Genomic DNA, 9,929 nt, shown 5'->3' with positions numbered 1-9,929 from the left:
GGGGAAAAATGATTGTCGCCAAGAGACTAATCATGATGCACCATTGTCATCAACTTTCCAATATTCCCGTCAAATATTTCAGTAGTATTAAATCAAAGAAAGAGGAATGAGAGGCAAATTGTCGTTAGTTTGCTTTGTATAAACAAGCCATATATAGTAATCAGTAGCAGGCATGCAAAATAAAGGTAAAAGAAAATGACGTGGAATTTGCGTTAGGCTATGAATTTGAATGTTGATGTGATCTTAATGGACTTACAAGACTTTACATTTAATTCCTGGGGATGATTAAAGGACAAGATCCAGTACATAAAAAGCCTATTTTTAATCAAAGTAGGAAGTAAAAGTTTTAACTTTTATTTTAATTTTATGTAAATTTTTGTGCGACTTATAGCTTCAAAAACTGGTTATATTGTTACGGAAATCCCAAATCCAGTTCATTCCAGCTAATTGAATAATGAATTCCCCAGAAATGCAGCTGCCGGCTGATGAAAACGATTAGTGCAAAATAGACAGGGAAAACCAAGTGCACTTTCGCAAGCGCATTATGCAACTGCCGGCCGAGGAAAACCAGTATCAGAAAAGCAGGTTAACCAATTAAAAATGAAACTATAGAATTAGATACTAGTAATATAATGTTAAAAATGTGTATAAATAGAATATTTGTGGAAGGTAGAGTTAGTAGAAAAAGAATATATAAGTTGAGCAGTTGAAAGTATTGCCAAAAATAATTTGTGAATAATCCTACATTTAAAGAAATATAATTGTAAATAAAAGAACTTTGAAATGTGTTTCTCTTGATCAAAATGTCCACGATCCAGTGATACGAACTGTATCTTAGAAAAGCGAATTTTATAATAATATTTTAAAGTTGTTGCAATGTTTATATGTATTGTGGCAGCAATCCTTTAACTTCCTAACCCAACTGCATGAATTGAGGTACTTGCATACCGCTATCAACGCCACCCATAACGATGTAATGGGAAGCCGTTTTTAAAGTAGGGAAATTTTGCACAATTCTACATACTAGATAAGATATATTTATACGTCGTTTGTAAATATTGGAAACAATTTACTTACTCGTTTTGAGGTAGCGATAAGAGGTCAGACATGTCCTCCAAAGTCTTTCTTGCCCGTCCCATGATGATTTTTTCTTGGGCATCGCGGTTAAATTTGTCTTCCTCTTCAATGAATGAGCATAGAAGGAATCTGCGATTTATTGTGCTATAAACGTACATATTGGTTAACATTCCTTAACTTAGCCCGATATTTTAAAAAATTGCACTCACTTTTGCCAAAATTGTTGTTTTTTCTTGACAAATTTAATTTCGGATACAGTTTAATTTTCAAAATGGAAAATAACTGATTTCCTACAAGCGTTCTATATGTTTCTTTTAAAGTTTTTCTTCAGACGCAACCCTAAAAGAAAGATTTGAGGTAACGTTCATTGGTTTATACCGAATATTAATGCGAATTTGCTTAGATGAATAGATGTTATTGGCGACTGTCGTCTATTTAATTGTCGTCTGCTTAAGTGATTGTCCACCAATATTTTGAGCAATATTTTTTTGTTGATTCTTAAATCAAGTTTTTTGTCAAATTTACAAGGATTCTTTCATAGATGATTTAAGAAATAAATTATAAATTCATTTTTCAGTATGACCACGTCTAGTCCTAATTATAAGTTAGAATAAAAAGTATAGAACTTTGAATACAAAGATATTGAAGAATTTTTTTTCACTATAAAAATCTTTAAAATAAATGTAACAATAATCCCTTTTTTAAACCAAAAAAAAAAGTAGTAAATTAAATACTTATTTTTTTGTGCGGAGAATAGATTACAGGGGTCGTCGAATCCAATTTTATGGTCTTGCATATAAAATTTTTGGCTAAAGGAGAGCATAGTAGGGCAGAATGTAGAGTGGACCTTGGGCCTTCCAATAAGTAAGTTTCGTCCGTGCTTCTTTGGTGGAACAGCCTATTGAGTGTCTGTGGAGTGAAAGTTAAAACCTTTTATTACTTCTGAACTAATTAGCTTATCAATGACATATGTATCCATACGTTTATAGCTTCGAATCTTTACAACTTTTTTCACTTTTTAGGTCATGTAAAAATCTACGCGATTTTTTCCGCGCGATGGTGTTAGTGCTTATAATGCGGATAACACACAATTGATTGTCTCAAACGAACATGTGCTTGAAAGGTGATATTTTAACTTAAATTTTTTGTAAGGACAGTCTAACTCTTTGCTCGTATAAAAAGTTATGTTAGTTTGAAAACGAGTGAAATATCTGAAGAAATACACTATGCCTTGCTTTTTTACTATAAACCAAGTTAAATGCTGCAAACATAAAAAATTAATCTGTGAAGTGTACGGTAAAAACGCAAACACGAATGAAGGCGCCAGAAGTGGTTTTCCCGATTCCCTTCCGGAAAGTTCGATACAAGAGATGCACCTCGTTCTGCCCGAAAAGACGATGAAATTTTGCAACTGGTGGAGCAAGACCTGCTGTCAGGAATAGCGGAGGCACCAAACGTCAACGGCATGTCAGCTTAGAATTAATTGTTACAAAACGCATTTCGAAACCGCGGAAAAAGCAGCAGTGACATTTTATATGATCTAATGTGTAGTTTTTCTTTAATGCTCAATAGGAAATAAAATGTTCAGACTAAAAGACAATCCTTTGTTACGCAAAATTGGCGCGCAACGCCCATAAGATAACAGAGGTTCAGATAAGCGGGCGTCTTATATTATAGGCTACATAATCGTTTTGCACCGTCACCTATACGTACAATTTACAGTAGTAATAACAATATTAATAATAATTATAATTTGTACAATATCCAAAATTAACAAACACTTTAAAAATTATGTGAGAGGTAAAGTTAGAATAGCGACAGCATATAGCATTTTTTATAGGAATGAAGTTGGTGATGCGTGGGTTTCTTTTGGTTTTTTGGAAGAGGGGCCCCGTGCCTTCCATCGATTTAAACATTCTTCTCTACACAAATTGTGTTTGCGAAGAGGCCAGCTTTGTCGTTGTTTTGCCCCCAACTGCGTCGGTGGAAACCTGGCCTGTTATGGTTAGGAGCAGTAGTAATTTCGAAAGTGCTTGAAAGGTAGTAAATAAGTTTGCGGAGCAGGTCGTTCAGAGGTTGGATGTTCGGGTCTGCATAATTAATCTAATCCACTCGAGCGGCATTGTTGTACGCATGGTGTTCGCAGTTGAAAAAGCCATAATCGTGATCAATACGAAGTTCGGGGAAGCCGGGTTCAAAGTGTCTGCTCAAGACAAGGTGGACTCGAGGATTATTGTTCCACCGATTGTCCTCCCGAAAATTAGTCCATGTCATTTCATAAAGTACGTGTACAAGATGAATCTCAAGGTTCTTTTCTCTTCACATGAGGAGTTCGATAAAAAGGTTCGCTTGATTTCCAAATCGTAGGCAGATGGCGGTAAGGACACCAATATAGTTCTAAAGGCAACCAACGAGACAATGAAGGTTTTTTTCACTCTTGCAGGATGTACGCTGACTGGATGTCATTCCGAGTACGTCCTTTCGACGAGGTTGCGAGCTATTTCCGCTGCTTAAGTAATGACCACAAATTTGAGGACTTTAGAGTCAAGTGTGTAGACACTGTGGTCGAATTTGCCATAGTTACGGTGTGTGTGCGAACGCCGCACGCTGTTAATTGCGTGTTCAGGGGTTTTCCTGCTGGACAACTAATTATGTCTACAGCGCGTTTTGAGTACAGCAGCGCGAATTATTGCTCGACATTACCCTGGATCTAATGCTGAAATATAACTGCAACAGCAATTATCATGCGATGTGTGAGTTGGGCCAAAGTATGAGCGAAATGGGCAGCCGTTTTGAAATAATGCAAAAACTCGCGGGCCGGGCTAAGTTTAGAGGCTTGCCCATGGACATGCGGGTATTTCTTGACACTAGTAGCCACTCAACTGTCATTGTTAATGATGTCAATCTGGAAGCCACACTTCGGCTTGTTAATAACCATGGTGTCTGTTTCTCTTTGAATTCTCACATGGGGGGCTGCCTCTTGCTACTCTCTACTCTAAGTTTAATAAGGAACTGGATGGTTACCATAGGAATAAGGGTTCGCTGTTACTACCTGCCAGTGGCACCCTATTGATCCTGGGGGTGGACACTAACGCTTGCTAACCTTTATGGTTTAGCAAAACATTAGAATGGGTTTCTGGGTTGCGCAAGTGAAGAGGTGCCCGAATCGTGCATAGCAGTTGGAGCTAATCACATTGATGTTACTATGGCGAATAGGAGAGTTTTGGGAGTGTTTAAATTTTCCTGGAAGGTAGGGTGTTAGCGATCACAATGTAATTAAATTGTTAACTGACTATTCCCGTCCTGAGCCCATCCAGCCAACCGTCAAATTTTGGCGTTCTGATGAGGTAAATTGAGGTACCTTCGGCGTCAATATTAAGAGAACAGTTACCCATGGCCGCGTAGCGTTTTCGAGAATAAATCTTTGCATGAGAAAGCTGACCTTATCGCTAAATCAGTGTAGACATGCGGATTGTCTGGCAAACGTAGAGCAGTTCGCAAACAAACAATTCCTACGCGCGGGATGATCCAATGCAACTAATGTATTGAAGCTGACGACTGAACTTAGGCATGCCTTAGCGAATACAAGCGAACGCTTGTCACGACGAAAGAGAATGAACGGAGAGTTTTTGTCTCTAAGAATCACGATAACCATTGGTGTCTTGACTTAGAAGTATTGCATATTTGTAATGCCTTTAGAATAAGTAAGTGCAGCGGGAGTGACACTTTGTCACTCCGTGTCACAACAGGTGGAGTAAGGTTGAGCTTTCACGGTTGCTACCGACATACATCCCTTATCACATCTGTGGCTCCGATTTTTTTTTTTTTTTTAGGAAAGAAAAAGGTATTAAGAATTATGTTTAGAAAATAAGGGATACTAATAAAAATCTATGGCTAAAAGTTCCTTTGCACCGCAGATCATTTTCGAAAATGCAGAGTATATGAATATAGTGTTCCGAATAGCATTGTTATTGCTTTTGTGAATTAGCGAAAAGAATGATGGTTATTCCTTTGTTTTGCAAACAAGAAAAATATTGGATAGAAGCTGTCTATAAATCGAAAAAAAACTGGAACGATTGTAAAAGTGAACAGCAGAACAATAACAAAAAACTTGTGCATCATTTATGTGTATTATATGTACTGTGTTATCGTAAGAAATCTATATGGAAGTAGAGAGAAATTACGTACGTGAAAAAGATAGCTTACGTTTTCGTTTTTCGCATTGTTTGGGAACGCGTATGTGATAGCATTCTGCTTTTTTTAATGACTATGAGATTTGTGGAATCACATGACTACTACAGCTGTTAAGAATAGTTTTTCATATTACTCAAAAGGAAAGGAACCTAAGTTTTGCGCTACAATTGTGCTGTATTATTGGTTGTTTAGACTTGCACTTATAAAAGAAAAGAGCTGTAAATTGAAAAAAAAATAAATTCCCAACAAATTGTTAATTTACAGACAGCTGAACCAAAAGAAGTTAATAAACAAAATAAATAAATAACAAAACAGGAAATTCATGACCAAAAAAGGATGAGTTCACATGCACAATTTGCACAAAAAGTAATTTTTTCCTTTAAGATTTTCGCAACATTTTTTGAATGGACATATAAGCCATATTTTTTATTGGCTCAGAACATTTTACTTTGACAAAAAACAAAAAAAAATTGAATATATGAGAGGTAAGTAATATATTGTTAAATGTTAATAAGTAGTCAATTTGTGTTAATCAATATATAAACGTTTATCCAAGCTCCTCCTCATCACTCGAAAAATCACTTCAAACCTCTGTTGGAAGTGCCTTCAATTATTGAAGCTGAAGCACTTTATAACTCTTATTTTAAAAAAATCGTATGTGTTTTATGGCGGCGACTCATGAAATACGATTGTTGCTTCTATTACTTATTTATTTAAACAAATAGCAGTCGAGTTCATTTGGCACTTAAAGCAAAACTTATATTAATCAATATTAAAAATTAGTATAAGTACAATAAAACAAAGCATGTACCAGCATAGAAACACACTTATAAGCGGTACAGGACCAAATTGCAAATGAACCCCTAAACCATCGCAAACATGGATAAGCTTGGCAACCGATAAGAGTTAACAACATTTCACTTTCGAATCGTAACGACTTTTTAAGGTTAAAAAATAGTTTAAGTACGACATAGGTAAATCGCGCGTATTAAGCGATGTTGCGGTCGATGGACTTTAAAGAGTCCGATAATGATAATAAGTGATAGACGTCTGTAGCGTTATCGATTTATCGTCACCTACCCATTCAATAATGATTTATGCTTAGTTCACACTTTATTATATTTCCACATAATGCAAACCTAATTAATATAATGCAATCTAGCTTTACATGTAACTTTAGTAATAATCTAGTGTAATTCCACTATTTTGCTTAAGTTCGCATAATAAGCTATTATATAAATTACTGACCACAGATCAATAAAATCAATAATAGTAAGATAGTAAGATAGTAAGTCAGAAGTAAAAGCATTCGTAATAAAGAATTATTCAAACGAACCTTTAACTGTGTTTCCACTACATGGCGACCGTGACAGGACCAAAGGCAAAAAATAATAAAATAAAAAAACTTAACCTAAAAAGAATAATCAGCTAATCTGCTGCTCCATGAGCTCGCACAAGGCCGAACTTTTTTTTTTATATCGAAATCTAATTAAAGGCAAAAGTAAAAAAAATCGCAATATATTATGCATTTAACTAGAGAAACAAAAGGATGTGTGATATCAGTAAAATACACCATACCTGAGTGCCCAATCCCTGACAAATACGCTCGCTACCAAATATAACACCCAGCAAGCCATTAAGCAATGACACGAAACTGCTCCATAGATAAAGTCAAACTTATCATGGAAGCACGAACTTTCAATAATATGAACGAGGCAATAACAAAGTTCGTAAATAGTTGCACAGAAGCATCCAGCAACGGTACCACAGTTTTTTATTATAGGAACAAAACAAACGTTCCCACTAATTACCGGGGCCGCAATAGAGTACGATATAATTACAGTAATAACTACCAACGCAGGGAACATACCAACAACCGCCGTAGCAACAATAATTACAACAATGGAAGTCGGAATAATCCCAATCACGCACGAGCAAGAAATAACAGAAATGTAAGAATAACACAGTCGGAAAACGACCAAACCCCCTTGAGCGAGTAAAAAAGATATATCACTTTAACCTCAGTCTGAGTAACTTTATAGACGTTAAGAACGCAGAAATCACCCACAAACCCTATTAATAGATAGAGGAACTGACATATCATTACTAAAATACGTACACAACGAATACAATAGCATAAACACAATATGCACGACTAACATATTTGGCATCGGAAAAGGGACTACTAAATCACTCGGAACTACCCACTTAGATTTAAAAATGATTAACTTCCTTGTGCTACATAAAAAACAACTAAAAAGGAAATATACGAAACATGGGAAACATAATCACGTAGTGGACGCCCTATCCCTCATAACAATTAACGACCTCAAGAAAATAAACAACAAAATATATAAGGTAATAACAAGATCTGCAACGCGGCAGAAAGATAACTGCGCAGAAAAGCGACAAGTAGCCGAACATAAGAATATGGAGCCCAAAGTCTATGAAGTCATTAACAATAATGACGTAAGGAAATTTGTACAACTAAAATTTGACTCCGACAAACATATTATGGGAGGAAAATAATTGGCAAATTCGAAATAAAGGACATGTATACCGATAGAAAACTCGACTTAGGCCAGTTTTTCAAAAAGCTTGAAACAGAAGCCGGTATAATAAAAATGTCAAAATTCAAAGTGTCACCAAGCGAGAAGATTTTCGAATCCGTATCGCAAAATCAATTCAAAACAATGGGTAATAAGATATTAAAAAATATAAGAGTAGCGCTGCTGCAAAAGGTGACAACCATAGACAAAAATAATAAGCCCGAAATCAAAAATATTTTAGAAAAATATCGCAATGACCTAATAGAAGAGTGTCACACAGGAATTACACGTACCTTCTCGAAAATACGAAGGTACTATTACTGGCCGCAAATGACAAGAACAATAGCTAAGCATGTCAAAGGATGTTCACTATACCAAAAGGCTAAAATCGCAACACATACCAAAACTCCTAAAATCCTAACACCAACACCAGCAACTGCTTTTGACACAGTTGTAGTTGACACCATCGGCTCATTACCAAAGACGAAAGAGGCAACGAATATGCGATAACACTAATCTGTGATCTTACCAAATATTTAATAACAATTCCGGTCACAGATCAAAGTGCTAAAACCGTAGCAAAGGCAATCTTCGAAAATTTCATACTAAACTACGGACCCATGAAAGCACTCGTAACGGATCAAGAAACCGAATACAAAAAAACACTAACGAACGATCTATGTAAGTACCTTAAAATTGACAACGTAACATCAACAGACCACCATCATCAGACACTCGGCACTGTGGAACGTAACCACCGAACATTAAATGAATACATCCGTTCATATGTATCGCCTGAATTGAATGATTAGGATGTTTGGATAAAATATTGTTTCAACACAACACCTTCCACAACACATAAATACTGTCCCTATGAACTAGTGTTTGCAAGGCCACCAACACAACTGACAAATCACAACAAAACCATTGAGCCACAATACAATATAGACGACTACGCTAAAAAGACCAAATATAGATTAGATATAGCATACGCGTGCGCTAGGATACTATTAGATAAGGAAAAAGAAAAACAAAAAATAAATTACGACAGGAAAACTAAGAATTTCCCACTAGGAGTAGGCAATCTAGTCTTACAAAGAAATGAAGTAGGGCATAAGTTACACAATAAGTATTTAGGACCGTATAAAGTCGTAAAAATTAAGGATAACAACAACATTAAAATTAAAGATAATAAAAAAAAAATCAAATAATACACAAAAACAGGTTAAAACTATATAAAGAAGCTTCATAAAAAAAAAAAAAATAAATATAAATAAAAACTACACAAAAAAATTTTTTTCTTTAATATATAAGTATGTATAAGAACCCTATACAAACAAAATTTTTTGTAATTTTTTTTTTATTATAAAAATATCTATAAGAACAAAGAAAAAACATGCATTCATAACAAAACCACGGTAGAGGAAGTAACTGAATTAATCGATAATCACTAAACCCAAGAATGATCATTTAATGTTAAAGATTATTCTTCCCAAGAGGAAAAGTGTAGCATTATCGATTTATCGTCATCTACCCATTCAATAATCACTTACGTTTAGTTCACACTCTATTATATTTCCACATAATGTAGACGTAGCTATAACCTAGCTAAGATCTGTCCGACATATTTGCACATACCGCAAGTCGAGCTATGACCTAATTAATATAATGCAATCTAGCTTTACATGTAACTTTAGTAATAGCCTAGTTTAATTCCACTATTTTGGTTAAGTTAGCATAATAAGCTATTATATAAATTACTGACTAAAGTCAGTAAAATCAATAATAGTAAAATAGTAAGCCAGAAGTAAAAGCATCATAATAAAGAATTATTCAAACGAACCTTTAATTGTGTTTTCACTACAGGTCGTTTAGGTTCTCGCAAACACCTCTGAGCGGATTAAACAGTTCATAATTATATTTACACTGACTAAGCTTAACCAAGGTAAAGTGCCTAGTGAAGCGCTTAGGGACATCAAAGCTTCTTTCACCAAGTGATGAAGGCGAGTCAATAGCGCCATTTATTACTTTGATTACAAAGGAAACGCCAAGAACAAACCTACGTTAGGTAAGGACAACAGAAGCAACCTATTTTCATAGTGAGGAAGA

At 35.2% G+C, this 9,929-nt stretch overlaps 1 long non-coding RNA gene across 1 annotated transcript in view; it reads right to left on the bottom strand.

Moving 5' to 3' along the window:
• Nucleotides 1-857: 857 nt before the first annotated feature.
• Nucleotides 858-9,929, bottom strand: part of LOC119643706 — a 13,107-nt gene continuing 4,035 nt past the window's right edge. Inside the window, exons 2-4 of the long non-coding RNA XR_005248382.1 lie at nucleotides 1,287-1,416; nucleotides 1,078-1,221; nucleotides 858-1,023 (exon numbers count right to left, since the gene is read on the bottom strand). This is a non-coding gene — a long non-coding RNA (uncharacterized LOC119643706). The remainder of the gene's footprint in view (nucleotides 1,024-1,077; nucleotides 1,222-1,286; nucleotides 1,417-9,929) is intronic.

The sequence above is a fragment of the Glossina fuscipes genome, unplaced genomic scaffold (assembly GCF_014805625.2).
Source record: "Glossina fuscipes isolate IAEA_lab_2018 unplaced genomic scaffold, Yale_Gfus_2 61541, whole genome shotgun sequence".
NCBI lineage: Eukaryota > Metazoa > Arthropoda > Insecta > Diptera > Glossinidae > Glossina > Glossina fuscipes.
Note: the sequence above shows the minus strand (reverse complement) of the source record. Positions and strands in the feature narration are given on the sequence as shown.